This window comes from Bidens hawaiensis, unplaced genomic scaffold (genome assembly GCF_021521415.1).
Source record: "Bidens hawaiensis isolate Kalapana, Puna unplaced genomic scaffold, B.hawaiensis_p1.1 tig00031081_1, whole genome shotgun sequence".
Taxonomy (NCBI): domain Eukaryota; kingdom Viridiplantae; phylum Streptophyta; class Magnoliopsida; order Asterales; family Asteraceae; genus Bidens; species Bidens hawaiensis.
Genome location: NW_027495198.1, coordinates 116897 through 137856, shown reverse-complemented (window position 1 = coordinate 137856; position 20960 = coordinate 116897). Strand labels below are relative to the sequence as shown.

The 20960-nt window shown below is 36.9% G+C and overlaps 2 pseudogenes across 1 annotated transcript; one reads left to right on the top strand and one right to left on the bottom strand.

The window, feature by feature from the left end:
• The first annotated feature begins 679 nt into the window (after positions 1-679).
• On the top strand, positions 680-3193 carry LOC143581496 (putative late blight resistance protein homolog R1A-10; annotated as a pseudogene).
• A 460-nt stretch (positions 3194-3653) lies between these two features.
• On the bottom strand, positions 3654-16407 carry LOC143581495 (rac-like GTP-binding protein RAC1; annotated as a pseudogene). Its single transcript, XR_013143832.1, has 7 exons — positions 15975-16407; positions 7445-7567; positions 7243-7352; positions 6705-6768; positions 5091-5155; positions 4955-5020; positions 3654-4017 (listed from the first exon to the last, which is right to left on the bottom strand). The product of XR_013143832.1 is annotated as a rac-like GTP-binding protein RAC1 (transcript).
• Positions 16408-20960: the final 4553 nt, after the last annotated feature.

The following is a 20960-nucleotide window of genomic DNA, read 5'->3' as shown; positions in this document are numbered from 1 at the left end:
ATAAATATAAAGAAATGTATGGTGTGGTTGTATGGAAAGAAAAGAGACCGAACCCTAATAATATCCGAGGAAGAAAAGGGACCGAGCCCTAATAATACTCGGGGCAGTAGAGCGTAATGCTCTTTAAAACGTATAAGTATGTATGTAAAGTAAGATAAAATATGAAAGTATGAATATATGAAAGAAAGAAAGTATGAAGGAATGAAAGTATGAAAGTATTAAGTATGAATGTATATGTATGTATGTATGAATGAAGTATAAGCAGGTTAAGAAATTAATATGTGTCTTCGGATATGTATAAGTATGTATGTGAATGTAATGTATGTTGCCTGACTAACTAGAATTCACTCAGCGTAGCTGACTTTTAGTATGCACGTAGACAAATAGGATGAAGGATCTGGCTTGAGGGGGACACATGGCATGGACTGAGCTGACCGACATCTAGTGAAGAAAAGTTATGATATTTTATGTTAAGATAATTTGAAAGTTTAAAGTTATGATTTTAATATTTTGTAATGAATGTTTGGTGTTTTCATATTCCGTGAAAAGTTTTAATTCACCCTGAGATTTAGAACTGTGTTTATGAGAAAATCCAACGAGAATGTAGGGCACTGGGACCGGGGCCTTACAATATATATATATATATATAATATCTTAATTTTATACCCGTTTAAGCACTTGAAATCTCATTTTATGATGTCTAGTGAGTAGTGGTACAGCAAATGCCTACTTGGCTGGAACAGGTTTGCAAAGATGTCAATATGTTAGGAACTTTTAGCAATGATGTAAAACCGAGCTTAGTTTTGACCGAAAAAATGGTTGTATTCATAAATAATTTCCACCAACTTTCACACTTTTGCCCGTTTTTTCTTCTCCCTAAAAGACAAATCCACCCATAAATTCTTCTAACTTTTCACATTGTTCTTTATTGACAAATTGGACAATCAACTATTGAAAATGGATGACCAATAGCAAACATGAATTTCAATAAAAACAAGATGGCATACCGTCCGCTGAAACCGTTGATGAAGAAACTGAAGCGGTTGATTGACATGAATAACAATAATCCACATGTCAGCAGACTCCTATCTATGTCATGTGAAATACATCATATACAACTGCTCTATCAAGAGCTTGGATGGATGCTCCAAAACCTATTATATAAGCTTGAACAAGTAGCATATCTCAAGACAAGATCCCAGGATGTAGCAGAATAGATACTGGATATGGTTGATCTGTTTGTCGTTGCCGATTTAAATACCAAGGACAATATATTATATGCAATATTTTGCATTGTTGACTCCCCTCTGATTATTGGGGATGTTATGAGATCGATCAAGTCTATTAAGGAGGATTACTTTAGCATCCTCAATAACAAGAATATAACTGAATTATCATCTCCAACTCCGAGAACCGACGGTCTGGAAACCCCATCTGCTTCTTCTGGTTTTAATTCCTCCAGAAATGTACAAGTGTGGGATGAAATCGTACGAGGAAAACTTGCGGAAGATACAAGGAAGCTGAATATCGTCTCTATTGTTGGCATGGGAGGATCAGGTAAGACTACCCTTGCTACCAAAGTATTCAATGACGGTTTTGTTGGTTATCATTTCAATATACGTGGGTGGGTCACTGTTTCTCAAACATACGAAAAAACGGATCTGTTAAGTCAAATATTGGCATCCATTGGAGTTGAAATAGACCCTGATAAAACACATGATTACTCTCATCTTCGTGGAAAGTTGCACAAGAGCTTGATGGACCAGAGATATTTATTTGTCATTGACGATATCTGGAACAATGAGGCATGGGATGTGCTGAAAGTGGTTTTCCCTGACAATAACACAGGAAGTCGAGTTCTTAACCATTTGCCTTCTCACTTGAGAAGCTGCTTTCTTTATCTAGGAGGCTTCCCAGAAGACTATAAGTTTCAAGTGACACGGTTGATATGGTTATGGATTGCTGAGGGATTTATACAAGAATCCGAAAATCAAAGCTTGGAGGAAACCGCAAAGGATTACCTGATGGAACTAGTTGACAGAAATCTTGTACTTGTTCAAGGTAGAAAGTTCGACGGTGCCATCAAAACTTTCTTCGTTCATCATGTTTTGAGGGAGCTCAGGTCGGAAATTGCAACAAAAGAAAGGTTCAGCGTAAAAGTAATAGGATGGGGAAATCGTATCATTGCGCCATACAAGACTAGCCGCTTATTGATACAGTTTCTTCCGTCTTACCCACCATGGTCCTTTGAACGTTACATTCATCTGAAGTGTTCTCGTTCTTGGAGGCTCTTAACGGTTCTGGATCTAAAACGAGGTCCAAAATACTATTTTCCAGAGGTGATATCATTATTAGTTAACTTAAGGTACCTTGCAATTCAGAATGAAGATAGAGATTTCCAGTCCGCAATATGCCATCTTAGAAGCCTTACAACCCTCACCGTTGAAAGGTCTATATATTACCCTTTGGTGCTCCCAGATACCATATCAAACTTGGTGAATCTAAGGCACTTGCATTGTCAACAGACACTTAAGTTTCCTCCACTTGAGATGCCGTTGATGAATTTGCAAACCATTTCCAGTGTGGGCATGGGACATGAGCCTACAAATTGGGTGGACTATTTTCCAGGTGTTAAGAAGCTTTCGTGCTCCCTTCACAGAGAAAGGAAATATGATTTACGATCACTCACCTTCCTCGAGATACTGAAGATACGTTGTGCAAGCTCACTGAGATCCAAAAAGAAAAACATGATCAGGTTTCCTGCGTCATTGAAAAAGCTTACAGTACGAGGATGTTTTCTTCCATGGAGTATTCAGTCTTTACCAAATCTCGAGGTTCTAAAGCTACTAACACATGCCTTCGTTGGACCCCAGTGGGACACGGGGCAGCAACTAATATATGGGAAGCCTCTGCCATCAACTTCCCATGTCTCAAACGATTAGTGTTGTACAGATGCTATTCCCTTTAAAGGATTCCACCAGACATGGGGTACATCCCAACATTAGAGTGTATCCAAATTGAAGATGATAACTACTCTGTTATCCAATCCTCTTACAAAATACAAGAGCAGCACTCTGATGGAAACTGCGGCTTAAAGATCAGAGTCGTGAGAGCCTCACCATCAATCTGGATGCGTTATTGGGCTACCTTTGATTTAATTTCCACACGAAACAGAATAAAAGATTCAACATAGGTGAAAGTGATATAAAAATCAGACCGGCATATCAATAAATCTACTAACACCTTAAGAACTAGAGACATTGGGGCTACCGATTAACGATCCACCAGCACACCACCGTATAAGCAGGAGTAGGAACTGGAACGATGACAGATCCATAAATATCATCCCATTAAACGGAAAATTTTAAAAGGTGGAAGAATCATGTTGTTCCAATAGGTAATGGTGGACGTGTTTCAACATTCATACCTTTAGTTATAACTTAATATACAGTTTTTGTAACTTCAAGTATATACCATTTGATTGATCGTTAATGATCAATAAAACCGAATAAAGGATAATGGCTGTGCTATAAAAACATCTTAAAAACCATCAAGTTCTGTTTTGACTTTTTCAAAACAAAGGAAGGAAGCAGGTTTTCTAATAGCATTGGACCTGACATTAAACACCACCAAAGCATACAATGCCCATTCAGATTTAGTCTCATTTTAAACCCTTGTGAAATCAGCAACCTTCTACAGTCTACATAAAGTTTTATATTACATATTAACCACATAGTCCCCAAAGTCTCAACTATTTCGGTGTCAAAGAATTACACATATCAACTTACACAGCACATACTGCTTCCAAACATAACAAAAGTAAACTATATAAAGAGTAATTAGTACTTAATCATTCACCCATGAAATGTCAACTTTCTGCACATTTTTGTTTTACTCAATCTTCTGCAAAAGTTACAGTATGGAGCACGCCCGTTGACCCTTTCGCTTCTTTTTCTTCTTTTGCTTTGGTGGTTGCAGAACCACTTTAATAGCTGCATCAAAAACAGCCTTCACATTCTGCAATAACCATAACAATGTTTTGGTCAAGATCAAGGTTAAAGAAAAAAATATAACATCCCATGTAAACTGAAGTTATTACTAGAGATGTTCATTGAAGATCACATTAATTCCAAATCTCTATGAAAGTCTTAAGATAACATGAACCTTTATTATGCACTAAAACTATATGTGGCAATAAGCCAATAACAACTCGTTTATTGACAAATGGGTTGGCTTGGGTCAGAAAGGTAAGTATATGCCTATATGGGTTCATTAGGGTTTACTCAAATTATAACGGTCAACTTGGGTTGATGCAAATTCAACACTGTTTTAAAATGGGTCGCTTTATAATACTTTAAAACTTAAAATGGGTCCATATAGGAAGGCAACATCTACACCCAATTTTAAGCGGCCCATTTTGACCCAAACTCATTTTCACCCGAATCCGTTCTGACACGAACCCGTTTTGACCCGGAACCCAGCCCGCCCTGCCCATTTTGCCAGGCTTAACACAGACACATAAAGTCATACCAGAACATTGCAGTTTCAATTAGAACATCCCATGAATATTGTAACAATTCTGTGGGTTTAGGCTATAAAAACCAACTGAATACCCCAAATTCTTCCAAATTTTGCTCCAATGATTAATTTGAATGAACACTCTTGGTAAGAACAGCATTTTTTTTTCTTTTTTTTCAGGGGTCATGAGGCGTTTTTTTGTGTTTGAAATAATAACTTTGCATAATGAACTAAGATTTCAAAAGTGTAATGGTCATGCTGACATTTTAATAAGTATGTTGCTTTTATAGCCTAGACACTAATTCTATTTGTGACAAAAAAAAATCAAGTTCGAACTACGTAGTTACCCCTGACTTGAAAGTCAGGCCCTGCAATTTTCATGAGATGGAAGACAACTGATATATATATGATACGAATAATAAAAACATCACATTACCTGCTGTGTTTTTGAACTGCATTCTATGTAAGCAGGGGCGCCAATTAGCTTCTTCAGCTCCTCTCCTTACACAAGTATAAAAAACATTATTAGTAATTTTCCATTAATAAAATATTTAAATGGGAGTGGTCGGTACCTGAGCCGTTGTGATTGGAACTGCACCGGGATGGTCAGATAAAAACTGTTTATCATCCCGAAGATCTACAAAAGAATTAATTTTAAGTCAGCCCAAATGACTTTATCGATTGTATATATTTTTCTATTAATGCAAATACAAGGCATTTAAAACCATTTATCGGTGAACCTCTTATTTATGACAACCTATAACTAGACTGCAGATATTTCCATTTTTGTGTGTCCCAATGTAATTTCAAGGCTTCCATCTTTGGCAAAACTTTAAGATAAATTTACTTATTAACCATTAATTCATCGATTTAGCCATTTAATTCATAGAGAAACTTCTTTGTTAAACAAGCTTTTGCTCGAGCTAAGCTCTAAAAGCTTAAATGTTATGCAAGAAGTATTTTCCAACCAGTTTTATTTCGATATATATACATAAAAGCTAAATCCGATAGCAAAACCCATTTCAGTTTATAAATATAATACCACAAAACCCATTCCAAAGTTATAAGTTACCAACTCCATGTCTTATGTTCACATATTACTTAAGGCTTAAAAAGCTTGGCTTATTATATTTTTCAAGTTTGTATCTTATGTTCGAGCTCTAGCTTGAAGTCGATAAAATCTTGACTCGAATGAGCTTGAGTTGCTTGATAAAAGCTCGACTAGTCTGCATTATGCAGCCCTAGTTCAAAGTGAACCACGTGCAACTGTAAAAAATATATGACCATTTAATGTTTGCTTTCAAGTTTCAACATCTGAAATATATTTCCTTAGACCTCAACCATGTAATGACATCATTAAATCCTGAGGATTTTAAACAGCCACATGAAGTATGGTACATTATATGCAAAATGAAATCATTACTTGCTAGTTGCCACCAAAAGATAAACTTAAAATGAAGTATGATGAACCAAATGCAAAATTAATTATAGAAAAGTAGGGGTGTTCGTGGTTTTAAGGTCAACCCGTGAACCGAACCGTTAGTAACAGTTTTTGATTTTCGTAAACCAAACCAAACCGTTGAACTCTTTAACCGAACCAAACTGAGCCGCTAGTAACAATTTGGTTCCGGTTTAGTTTCATGATTTGGGATTGTCGGGTATTATACAAATATATCCAAAATAATTTATTACATTTTATTGTACAGTTAACAACACTAACTGATGCTATATTTTATTGTACAGTTCTTAGTAATGTGCAAAATTTGACAAACACCAACTGATTTTTGAATTCTCGTTTGAAAACTGAATTTGGGCTTAGCCCACTTTTTTTGTTTACTCAGTGCTTAGCAATGTATATTATACGCCCAGATAGGTTTTATTTAATTATGTTTAGTAATATATATTTGTATACGCATATATATAACATATAAAATATATATAATTAAATCATATGGTCCAGTCTTGTTTTATACGGTTGGTTTTCGGTACAGACCGTAAATCAAACAGTTCGCTACGGTTTGAAAATTTTCAAACCAACCAACCAAAAGTTAAAAAAGAAAACCAACCGTGAAACCAAACCGATGACAGATTTGGGCAGTTTCGAACCAAACCGTGAACACCCCTATATCCTATGATAATAATTGTAATAAGTTGTTTGTAATTAATTAAGGTTGAAAGAATCTAACCGAGCTTTGTTCCAACAAGGATGATTGGAACACCAGGCGCATAGTGCCTCAATTCAGGAATCCACTGAGCATTGCAATAAACATAAAACAAACCTCAATCATGACCTAAATATCCAATCATATTCCAAAAAAGAGAGATCCAATATTTGTTTCAAATGGAAAAATGTTCATAAATATATAAAATCATGAATATTTAAACAGTCATCTGAGTTTCAAAAACTTCAAGTTGTTCATGTTGAAAACTTGTAACAAGAACCATTTGACTTCTGATTTGAAAGTCAAAACATTATATGTACAAAACTGAACTAGACATGTTTTTTACGGGAAGGTAAACCGAACCATGAAGAAGAAACCACAGATGAATTTATAATGCCTTCGAAATATTTAAATAACTTTTATTATAAAAAAAACTTTCCTACATTTGAAACACGATATGGATTATTCTTCTTAATTCTAAAAAAATCACTATTTCCTTTATTGCAAGTAAAATTGGATTCGTTCGGTAACTAAAACAATTAATCAATAAAGACAGAATCACCTTTTTTGATATGTTCTCATAACTGGCTTTGCTAATAAGAGAAAAGGCAAGTATGAAGACGTCAGCACCACGATAACTCAATGGTCTCAGTCTATTGTAATCTTCTTGTCCTGTTCAAAACAAAAACATAGTTTTAAAACCAAACAAAACAGAAATAAAGAAAAAAGATCTTTCCAACTTATATTAAAACTAAGAAATCAACCTGCAGTATCCCACAACCCAAGATTAACCGTGCTTCCATCTACCACCACATTTGCACTAAAATTGTCGAAAACCGTTGGCACGTAATCCCGTTATCATATATAGAAAGTAGACCAATAAGATATCAATCAATGAAAGCATTAGTCACCTCACAGATCACAATCCAGATTATTAATTATTACAAGAATATAGACGGTCAAGATTCACTCAGATTTGACTACTATGGCCCTAAATATCTATCAGTGAAAGCTCTTGTCCCCTTAAAACTCTATTTGTTTAGCCAGTTAGGTCAGTAGGTTATAAAACAAGAAGATATTAACCTGTGATACCAATGAACCTAAATTTGGGTTATAAATACAAATTGACCATTACGGAACTTTCCCAAAGAACCTAAGGCTGTGCATGGGTCGATTTTGACACAAAACCGGAACCATAACCAAACTTCCAGTTAACCAATGATAACCGATCAGTTTTGGTAAATCAATTTCAATTAACCTGTTTTACATGTTGGTTTGGTATGTTCAGTCAGGGGTCAGTCAACCATCAACTAGATTTGGTCTTGAAATGCCCGGTCCTGACTAAATGGTCCAATATAATGTAATTCAACCTGAAAGTTTGAGCTTAAAATTCCCGGTTTCTTTATCTCATGGTATATGTGTTGTCATTCTCTTACTACTCACATTCGTTTGTCTAAAAAATGTTAGATATATGTAAACAATAACTATATTAATATATATAGAGTGAATATATTGGTAACCTTCATTGAATAATACATATATATATATATACCTATATATATATGTATATATATAGGATTAGGATCATGTGAGAACGATTTTGAAATTGAGAACCAGTTTAGACCACAAAAAACACTTTTTCTTAAAAAAATAGAAAAAGATATAAAACAAAATTTTTTATTTTTCATCCCGATTTCATAAAAAAATATCGGTTTAGCAAAATTATACACATATGTATAATACTTATTTTTTTAATTTTATACATGTTATTTCTTTATACACATATGTACAATTAAAATAAATTAAATGATAATGTACATATGTGTACATTATGTAAATCAAGATTAAATACAAATATACATATGTGTATAACTATGTGGTTTTTTTCTTTTTTTTTAATGAAATCGGGATGAAAAAAAAATTGGTTTTTTTACTTTTTAAAAATTTTTGTTTTTTTTCGTTTTATTATTATATTTTTAAAAGGTTTTTTTGTGGCTCAAAATGATTCTCAAAGTTCTCCATTCAAAAAGTTCTCTTAGGATCCTCACCCTATATATATATATATATTAGTATATACATAGATTAAAATTAAAACATATTGATCAATCATTTAGTTCGGTTATAAAGGTTGGTTTTGGGATGTTTATTTTCACACAGATTATTGTGACATGAAAAATCAAAATCAAATAATCAGGTGACTGAAGTTAAACATGGTCATGTTATTTTACAACTATTTGAATAACTAGATTCTCATAACAACCTCGTATCTGGTTGTATACATATGATTACTGTATCTTTCGACATTCGAATAACTGGGCCGCCGACTTTATTAGGAAGGTGGTCCGCCAGTCTCCATAGGCCTAGACACCCTTATCCCAATTTATTTCATACAAGTTACATTTATAGACGCAAAAGGTAGGTGCATCTAACATGCCACACTCATTCAATTCTGATTTAAAAACAACATTCTAAAAAACAATAATTGAATAACATGAGTAGCACCCATTGTCATCTATTAATCTACTTTATTTATCAAGCCAAACTAGGAAATGAACCAAAAAGTAGGTCAAAATAGAAGTCGAAAACCATAATAATAATAATAAAAATAAAAAAGGAAAATGAAATAGAGAGTTGAATTGAGTTAACCGACTGCTCCATCGCCCACGGTCACACACTTTATAAACCGAGATGCACTCATTCTTCCCAAATCAAAACCGTAACACTAATTCACACCAAAATCAGGACCTATATTCCTTCAAATAGTGTGTGTTTATAGTGTGTGTTTATAGAATGTCAAGTACCTTGAGACACACAGAGAGAGAGTAGAAGGAGGTTTTCACAGCCAGCTCTATATCATATTGCTTGTGATATTACTCTTTTTTGGTTTTTCAAGTATTTTCAATCTCTTTTCAATATTTCGGATATTATTTATCTAATAAGTTGATACGGCGGTGTCTTATATTTTTAAAACTATTTCTTTCTTTGAAAAAAAGAAAAGCTTTAATGATGTAACCGAGAGTCTACATATAAAACTATAGCTATTACTTTATAGTTTATATAAATATAAATGATTGGCTATTAATTTTAATGTTTTGTTTCAACATTAATCATTTCGTATGAGCTCATTAGGAGGTGTTATGGTGTGCGTGAATGACCTGGTCGAAGCCAAAAACACATAGTCTTACACTTTTAACTATAGTTCGGTGCGTATAAAAGTTAGGGATGGCAAAACAAAACCCAATTGGGTTGCTTTGGGTCAATAAGGATAACTTTTAAAATTGTAATGTGTCATGATAGATCAAAAGAATTTTCTAATGAGGTCAAGATAGGATAGAGAAATGATAGTGAATTTTGGTTATGGGTTAGAATGGACTAAAATAAGCTCCATCTAATTGTATTTCAAAGAAAACCCACATAGCTGAAAAGAAATTGAGAAATCGAAACCGAAATCATTGAAATCGAACAGATATTTAAACCGGACGAAATGAAAAAAGGCAAAACCGAGCCGAAAAAAACCCCGAAAAAATCTAACCTGAACCGATACAAAACCAGGGGTTTTTTTATGAACGAGGACGACGGGGAAACATTTTGCGTTTTTAATTTATATTTTGAGTTATTATTTATTTATAAATTTTTTTTGAATTTTTTTATGGGTTTTTGTAACTCTTTGTATTTTAACCTTCACTTGGATCAAGATGGGTTAACTTTACTCATCTTGACTCATACACATTCTAACCCTCTATTTTAAAAATTCATACTGACTCATACCAAACCCATAAAAGGTAAGATGCGGCCTGCGGGTCATCCAAGGCTTCCTCAGAAGTCGCCCGCAGAACATTCTCATCACACGCATAACTAAAGTCAAAGGAAGATTAAAGAACAACTCAAGCGATTATCTGCGGATCGTATAAGACTCCCTCAAAATTCATCCACAATATGTTTCCCCCATGCGCGAGATGACATAAGAGTGATGTCAGCAAATCAGATGTAACCAACTTCATTCTAGAAGATTTACGCGAAGATTCCTTCCTGGAAAGCACGTAATGTAACAACCAATCAAGGAAGGACAGCTGGCAAGGTTGTTATAACCGTGCACATGGATAGTTGTCATGTCCTATCATATGCGGACACGTGTCCAGTTTGTTACAAAGAGCATCTTCTAGAATATGACAGTTGTACCAATAATGTTCCCCTTAACCATCAGCTATAAATACCCTTTCCATCATCACAAGGTATTCATTGGCACTTCACATATTACATTCATCACTTAAAGTACTTTCTCTCTCTAAGAACGATACTTAATCTCATGCCAGAGGGTGGTTACGGGAAGACCCCCCCTCTTGTTCTTCCCATAACGAGCTCACGGTGTTATGTTTTGCAGGTTTTCATCACCGGACTTGTTAAGTTGAGCTTAAACCGTTGTGTTACTCGTTATTTGACCCGTATCCTGTGGAACCATTGGTCTAGACTGTCACACCCCGACCAAAGGCGACGGAACATGTCGGGGTGCAATGGATTGCCCAAGAACACAAGACACTATTAAATTGACAATATTTAATCAACTCATTAATTTCATAAATCAATACACAACACATCTTGTTCGTACAAAACAAATTTGAATGCAAGTAAACAAATATAAAATTGTTTCTTCGACTAATTACTTAGTGGTCTCAAAACAAGCTATGTTCCTCAATTCTTCGTTCAAGCAATTATCAAACATGTAACATTGCATAAAATAAACTTTGTCAACACGAATGTTGGTAAACAATTTTCATAGATTTTGAGAATAATAAATATAAAATGAAAATCACAAACTCGTATATACAACAATAAATAAAAGCACACAACTTGGATAAACAACTTGAAAATAAATAAATGTGGCTCTTTTCGAATCGGTAACCACCAATCGTACTCGGAGAAATGAGGCACATTTCTATATGGTAACAACCAAATATACTCGAATAATGAGGTCCTATTCTATTAGCACTTAAGCTAAAATAGTTAGGGGAGCGTATGATCATACTTATTGAGGCAAACCAACCGAAAGCGATAAACACGTTAGCAAGTAATCATATAGAGCGTATAGCACCAAATCGAGCATTTATTTAAGTGAACATCTACTATAGATATTTGTGGTTTAAGACACAATGTATAAATCACTTTTGTTTGGATGCGTTTGAAATGCCACCCCCAAAACGTAAAGATGAAAACTAGGGGATGAAAAGGTACTCACATGAAATAAATAACTTGAAGGGTTGTTTGTGATAAACCGGGATAATAAGTTCAACGAGGGAGGTCTAGGTAAAAAGGGGTTTCGGTTTAGAAGATGGTCTTGAAAGACTTTAAAGTAAAATAAAATGACAAGTTAAATAGTTAATCAAAGTTTGAGGTTTAAAACGTAAATATCTAAGAACTTGGATTAACGCTTTTTGAAAAGTAAGTTTGCTCGTTCGAGTCTCGGTATTCTACTCATTAGTTTTACTTAACCTTTGTTAAGTAAATATATAGGGTATAGTTGCGATAATGCAAGACCCTTTGTTAAATAGATACTAAAACGAAATTTTTACGAGTGTTTGGTTTAGTCGGTTCGGGTCTTGATAAATTGTCAAACCCGAACCCAACATTTCCAAAGTGATACATGTCATGAGATAACTCAATAAAATTAAAAGAAACTTAACCAAGTGAGTAGTTCTATTAGGAAGAACCACAACATCCGTTAAGCGAGTGTTTGGCTTTGTCGGTCCAACCTTGTTATAATATCAAGTTGGATCCGACATACCAAGTATTTTGAGAAAAAAATTAAAATTTGTTTTATAATATAGTTTTAAATAAAGATGAGATTCGGTGGCCAAAAACACACTTGTGTGTCTTAAGCGAGTGAACTCGGTTTAGTTCGGTCTTGGTTCAGTCCTGGACTCGGAATAAGACCGAGGATGGTTGCCACATACCCAATACCATAGAACTTATTAAAATGAACTTAGAAATTATAATACACAAATCTTACTTGTAACATATTAGTAAATCATTTTAAATATAAAGCATTTAAACAAGAGTTCGGTTTTGGTTCAACCCTTGACTCAGAATAAGACCGAGGATGGTTGCCACATATCCAATGTCATAGAACTCATTAAAATAAACTTAAAAATAATAATACTCAAATCTTTCATACAATATGTTAACAATAAAGTATTAAAACAAAAGTTCGGTTTTGGTTCGGCTCTTGACTCGGGATGAAACCGAAAATGGTGGCCACATACCCAATACCATTGAACTATTAAAATGATTGGAAAATAAAAGTAAGTAAGGAACTAAAAAACATTAGTAAGCTTAAACGAAATATATATAAACAAGGACTATAATAGTTCTCCATGTACCATTGCCTTATAGTATCCCACCGCAACCAACCAATGACAGGGAGAAGTGAAAACCGAAGGAAACAAGGGGTATATTATATATACATATATATATGTTGTAATAACAATCGTTAAGTAACAAGAATTAGTTATAAACAAGGTTAGCATTAGTTTGACCTTGAGAAGTCAAACTAACAAGAGGTTGAAGATAAACACTTGGATCTTAGATTGAGAGGGGATTTACAGAAGAAGGAACAACCAAAAATGGGTGATATGGTCTTGTTTATATAGGGGAAGAGTAAAGGTTTGTGGGTAGTGTTTCTTTCAAGAGTTTACATGCAAATGGGTAGGTTAATTTGGTCAAACAAAGCATAAAACAACAAAAACAAGCTGGGAAAATACTGCAGGCATGGTTAGGCATTGCGCGACCACTTGATGGCCGCGCGGCGCGGCGCTATCTAGGGGTGGGGTTGGTCTCCAGCTTTGATTAATTGATGATTCGGGTCCCTGAAGTTCGGTTTGAGTCGTTTTTAATCATAAAAGGGTGTTTTAACGTACAGAAAGAGACGTTTCGCGATCCAACAAGTGTGAAAAAATTTGTAACATAAAAACCACTATATTTATTAATATCAGAGGATCCGATTTATAAAAAGGGTCAGGTTTATCGTTCAAAAACAAATACAATGTTAAACCGAAAATGATGAATGTCACATAGCCTATCCAGGTTTAGATCTGTGCTTCTTCATTGGCGCCATCCGTGTTTGTGCTAGAAATATAAAGTTTTTGTTTGTTTTGAATGGTTTGAGTCAATCTCATCAAGGTCCAATGGAAACTCCGGTGGTAACAAAGCTTTCAGCTGGGTTTGTGGCACCAACGGGTCCAACTCCTAGAGATTTGGGACGTGTGACAACGGAGACTCGAAGAATTCGTTCGAATCCATATCTGGAGGACAGATCTGGCAATTCTCCTCTGACGAGGTCTCACCGTCAGATCCTTAGATCTGATAAATTCCAGTCTCCAGAAGAGTGGTTACAATTGCAATAGGAAAAAGTTATCGCTGAATACGAGCGTATGTTACGGGAGGAACGAATCCGTGCACGAACACTAACGTATGAAGATGTTCCATCCCGATCTCCATCTCCTCCTTCAAGAATTAAGTGAAGTCAGATGCAAGAGAGTGTCAATACTGAGGTATTTTATGAGGAAGAAATGGAAGAGAGAAGTCATGACAGAGGTAATCCAGTTATGCGGGAAAACTCCCGCAGAACTGAGTACGATCAAAGTCATGCTTCTATAAGAAGAGATCCTACGTATCGTCGTGATGAGGCCAATTATTTTAGTGATGATAGTCAAGTGTATGTTAAAGAAGAGACTAGTCGCTCGTGTGCGATGGTCAGGCATACTGAGTACTGTAGCGATGCGGAAGAAGATTTTACAAAGCCGTATCGTCCCGCGGAGTTCGCGGAAAAGTCAAAATTTGTCCCACGTATTGCTACAGCTCCATTTCCTGTTATTGTAAAAAATCCTACCAACTTGGGAAACTATAATGGAATGACGGATTCGAGTGATCATTTGCTCAATTTCATTGCTATAAGAGGGGTCAGTGGTTGGACTCTTCCTTACGGGTGTCATATGTTTGCCTTAATATTTACGGGAGCTACCAGGCCTGTGAGTGGTTCGAAAAAGTACCGGATGGTCAAATCAAGAGTTAGGATGATTTGGTAGCTAAGTTTTCACAACATTTTTGCCAACTATAAAAACACACGCGGGACCCATATGAAATTTTGGATGTCATTAGACGAGATAATGAATCTATTGAAGATTTCATTACTCGATTTAATGATGAGAGTTTGAACATGGTGGAATTAGTGAAGATATGTTGTGTGGTGCTTTCCTCAAGAACGTGCGGAGTGGCGCCTTAATCAGATGTTTAACTGGGAATTGGGATGAGATCATGTGCGCAGCAAAACGTTTTGCTAGGACAGAGAAAACTTTAGGGTCAAGAATACGCGGGTAAATAGACAACAAAGGTGGAATTCAAGAATACACAGGTAAACAGACCAACGCGGGGTTCAATCTGGTCTAGACTCCAACCATCCGCAGAAACTTCAAAACAGCCAGATGCGAGAACATTGATTGGTAATAAGAATAAAGATCGTAATCTGAGCCAAGATAATAACATATGGACTCCGTTAACAAAAACTCCGTTAATAAACAGTCTTGTGTTTCATTATTGTCTTTTATTAATTAGTTTATTTAGTTTAACCCCCCCCCTTTAATGATAATAAATCAATAGTCGTGTCAGTTAGTAGAGTCTAATTAATTAGTTAATGTACGTAATTTAAAGAGTCTCATGGGTTCGATATCCGAACATACTTAGCTATACTAGAGTCGGTCGGTTCACTTGCCGGTTAGTAGTTTAGTCGAGTTTAAAGAATCTAGAGTAGTACTTAGTGTCTAGATTAGCGTAATTTAGTTAATAATTATTTGACTACTTTTAGCACAACAGGTCCCATATCTTCTTGAAATTGAGAAGAGGATGCTTGTGGTCCGATAGAAAGAATGTGTTGGCCTTATTTATCTTTATGATGATGGGGAGAAGCAGGTGGAGAATTAATCTAACAACATTGGTCCATATCTGAGGGATTAACTTGAGGACTGTTCTTCAGGAGTCCATCCTTTGATGCAATTGTTCTGTCCTCATCTGCGGGGGTGGAGACTTTGGTGGCGATTTTGGTGGTGATCTTAGTGGAGATTTTGGTGGTGATTTTGGTGGAGACCCGGGTGGAGATGTTGGAGGAGATACGTTTTCTTCAATTACAATACCCTTGAGGGGCATCTTGATTGAGTCCGTGGATATAATTAATGTAATCATATTTAAAGAATAAAATAAAATAAAATAAAATAAAGCAGAAGAACACATTATCACAAGACATATTACCTGTGGTAACTTGGGTAGAAGCAACAAGATTTATGCAGTCGCCAAGACGCATTTTCTTAGAATTCTTTGGTACAGGCATAGAAGGCTTTGAAGATCGACCTTTACCTTTCCCAATTAGATTGGGTGCATCAACGTCAATTACAACCTGATCGGTTGCGGGCTGCTTTTCTTCACTTGCGGTGGCTTCAACCGTGATTTTGGTGTCACTTGCAGCTTTACTCGATGAGGGATGATGTTTTTTCTTTCGGCTTAAACCTACAACAGCACACATGATACTCCTGGCATCAGTAGTATCAACAGAAGATTCTTCCTCACAGGGTGATGATTCTTCACTAGATGTCAGAAGGAAAATCACCCCACTAGAAGTAAGCGCTGATAAAGGAGGAGGATTTAAAACTTCCTCACCTTTAGCGAACATAGCTTCAGATACCATAGGCTCTGGGCGTAGAGAACTAGAAAATAAAAGGTTGTCACGAGTATGGTCAAGAAACGATAAGGAATTGGGGTCACAAGGATGTCGTGCCATCAAACCTGGAACACAGTCCATCAACGCGCATAAAATCGATCCCTCATATGCATTCAGTAAACAAAATTTACCACTGATAAAGCAAAGATATTTTTAAAGAATGGGAAAAATATACTTACTCTCATCAGGTTTTTGGTAATATGGTTCCTCATCAGGAAACGACCATAGACGAATCATACCCGCACGCACTAAGGCGCCCTCATTTATAGCTCGCATTGGGGTGGGTGTGCGGGTCGTAGTAACGAACCACGGAAGATTGGCGTATGCCGCAAATAATAAATGCGGCAGCTTCTCAGTGGGGGGACGATAAACCATCTGGATGGGAACACCATCTTCCTAGATCCAAAAGATCTTTGTTCACCTCTCATACGCACTGCGTGGCAGTTATGTTACGATAATCCCTTTACCAGTGATGGAACAGTTAAACCAACCGCCACGGCTTGACATCTTATAAAAAATGGCAAATTTGTCAGTGGTAGGCACAAGGTTATTAGCACGACAACAGAACTCAAAATGTCGAATCCTCGTTAACCTGAATGGATGCATTTGGGACAGATGAATGTTGTGACCCATCAGTATGTTGTCGAGAAATTTAGTGTTTGGAAACTGAAGATTTCAAGTTGTAAAATCCTCGACATAGACGACCTTCGGTTTCCAATAAATAAATTTCTTGGAAACATGCTGATGCGTCACGATACCCATCTGTCCCCAATCCAATTGGGAATGTAAAGGTTGATCTTCAAAGCCTTCTATACATGTACCAAAGAATTCTAAGAAAATGCGTCTTGGCGACCGCATAAATCTTGTTGCTTTTGCCCAAGTGACCACAGGTGATATGTCTTGTGATAATGTGTTCTTCTTTTTTATTTAATTTTATTCTTTAAATGTGATTACATTAATTATATCTGCGGACTCAATCAAGATGCCCCTAAAGGGTATTGTAATTGAAGAAAACGTATGTCCTCCAACATCTCCACCCGGGTCTCCACCAAAATCTCTACCAAAATCACCACCAAGATCACCACCAAAATCGCCACCAAAGTCTCCACCACCCGTAGATGTGAACAGAAAAATTGCATCAAAGGATGGACTCCTGAAGAACGGTCCTCAAGTTAATCCCTCATATAAGGACCAAGGCGGTTAGATTAATTCTCCACATACTTCTCCCCATCATCATAAAGATAAAGAAGGCCAACACATTCTTTCTACCGGACTACAAGCATCATCTTCTCATTTTCGAGAGGACATGGGACCTACAGGATATTATGCTCAAACCAATCTGCATGAGGACCCATTGATTCACCGTTCGCATTGGTTATTGCGTCAAGGCTCACTATTTACTAATAACAATGTTTGCCATGAATACCTTCAACAAGGAATTCCTCCTGCTGAGCGACAACGTCAGCTTGGACGACCCCGATATGAACAGGCAAACTTCTATTCTTTCAATATGGTGAACGCGGTGTCCACTGGTTAGGAAATAAATCGGGATTGATTAGCCATGATTGATGTGTGTGTAGATTTGGAGAATTCTGCTGAGGTAACCAAAAGAAAAGCCGACAACTACCGCATAGCTGCCAATACTGCAAAATGGCAGCTCAAAGATGTTAAGAAGGCGTTGGATGCTGAAAAATCGAGGCAAGCTGTTGCTGCTAACAGTTGGGAAGAAGCGTGTAAACATCGAGGCAAGCTGTTTCAGCCATTGCGTCGACTTGCATCCCTGGATAGTAATATCCCACGTTCATTAACTTCGCCACCACCATTCTGGGGCCCGCGTGTAAGCCACATATTCCTTCGTGAATTTCTCTTATCAAATAATTGGCGTCTTCCTCATCGACACATCTGAGAAGCGGGCCCATTAATGATCTACGGTAAAGTAACCTATCTTGCAATTGATAGTTTAACGCCTTGTGTCAAATTTTTTGGGCTGCTGACTTTCCTTCCGGGAGCGTCCCGGATGACAAATATGCAATAATTGGAGTCATCCATGACTCAACTCCCGTCTGTATGACCAACACCTTGTGTTGCTGGACTAAAGGGAGATCTAAAACTTCTATGCGGGTGTCATTTGCAAAGTATTCAAAGTTCATGGAAGCCAACTTGCTTAAAGCATCAACAAATTTTTTCTCACTTCTTTTAATATGACTGAGTTTACAAGATGTGAATTGAAGTATAAGTTTCTATGCTTGAGACAAGTACGATGCCATCACTTCATTTTTAGCTTCATACGACCTGTTGATTTTTCCCGCAATTAGTATTGAATCAACATGCGCTTCCAAATGTTGTACACCAAGTTTCTTCGCAATCCGCAATCCTGTCAGGAATGCTACATATTCTGCTTCGTTGTTAGTACTCTTGAAATCTAACTTGATAGCAACTCGTGACCTTCCGGATTAACCAACCTAAGATCCGCTCCAGAACCTTCACCACTTGACGCACCATCCATGAACAGTGACCACACCTGATCATGTTCCGGCGGTGTAGGGATTTGTTGTTTAATCAGACACTCTTGCTCTTTCTGCGGGACCTCTGTGACCAAATCTGCTAATACCTGTCCCTTGATTGCAGATCTTGGTTGTACTCAATTGTATGTTCGCCTAATTCGGTTCAAATGTGTTCTCTTCATAAGTGGTGGTGGTTTTCTAAAATTCACATTTTCCATAGTTAAAATCTCCGAAGGAGTTTTTGTTAACGGAGTCCATTATTATTATCTTGCCCCAGATTACGATCTTTATTCTTGTTACTAATAAATGTTCTCGCATCTGGATGTTTTGAGGTTTCTGCGGATGCTTGGAGTCTAGACCAGATTAAACCCCAAGCTAGTCTGTTCACCCGCATATTCTTGTATTCTACCTTTGTTGTATGTTTAGGACTTTTGGACCCTAAAGTTTTCTCTGTCCGAGCAAAAATTTTTGCAGCAGACATGATCTCATCCCAAGTTTTGGGCATACCATCTTTCACAGTTAAATATCTTATTAAGGTGCCACTCCGCACGTTCTTGCGAAGAGCACCACACAACACATCTTCACTAATTCCACCAATGTTCAAACTCTCATCATTAAATCGAGTAATGAAATCTTCAATAGATTCATTTCTCGTCTAATGACATCCAAAATATCATATGGGTCCCGCGTGTGTTTTTTCTGTTGACTAAAATGTTGTGAAAACATAGCTACCAAATCATCCCAACTTGATCTGACCATTCAGTAATTTTTCGAACCACTCACGGGTAGCTCCCGTCAATGTTAAGGCAAACATATGACACTAGTAAGGAAGAGTCCAACCGCTAACCCCTCCTACCACAACGAAATTGAGCAAATGATCACCTGGATCCATCATTCCATTATACTTTCCCAAGTTGGTAGGAAGTTTTACATTAACAGGAAATAGAGCTGTAGCAATACGCGAAACAAATTTTGACTTTTCCGCGAACGCCGCGGGTCGATACGGCTTTGTAAAATCTTCATCCGCATCGCTACAGTACTCTGTATGCCTGATCATTGCACGCGGGCGACCAGTCTCTTCTCTACCATACACTTGAATATAATCACTAAAATAGCTGGCCTCATCACGGCGATACGTAGGATCTCTTCTTCTAGAAGCATGACTCTGATCGTACTCAATTCTGCGGGAGTTTTCCTGCATAACTGGATGACCTCTGTCACGACTTATCTCTTCCTCAGAAAATACCTCAGTTCTGATACTCTCTCGCATCTGACTCCGCCTAATTGTTGAAGGAGGAGATGGAGATCTTGATGGAACATCTTCATACGTCAGCGTCCGTGCACAGATTCTTTCCTCCCGTAACATACGCTCGTATTCAGCGATATCTTTTTCTTGTTGCAATTGTAACCACTCTTCTGGAGACTGGAATTTATCAGATCTAAGGATTTGATGGTGAGACCTCGTCGGAGGAGAACTGCCAGATCTGTCGTCCAGATCTGGATTCTGACAAATCTTCGAGTCTCCATTGTCACACGCCCAAAATCTCCAGGAGTTGGACCCGTTGGTGCCACATACCCACCCGGACGCTTTGTTATCGCTAGAGTTTCCATCGGACCTTGCTGAGATTGACTCATACCACCCAAAACAAACAAAAACTTTATAGTTCTAGCACAAACTCTGATGGCGCCATTGAAGAAGCACAGATCTAAACCTGGCTAGGCTAGACCAATGGTTCCACATGATATGGGTCAAATAACGAGTAACACAATGGTATAAGCTCAACTCAACAAGTCCGGTGATGGAAACCTACAAAACAGAACACCGTGAGCTCGTTACGGGAAGAACAAGAGGGGGTCTTTCCGTAACCACCCTCTGGCGTGAGATTAAGTATCGTTCTTAGAGTGAGAAAGTAGTTTAAGTGATGAATGTAATATGTGAAGTGTCAATGAATACTTGTGATAATGGAGAGGGTATTTATACAACTTTCATATTCTAGAAGATGCTCTTTGTAACAA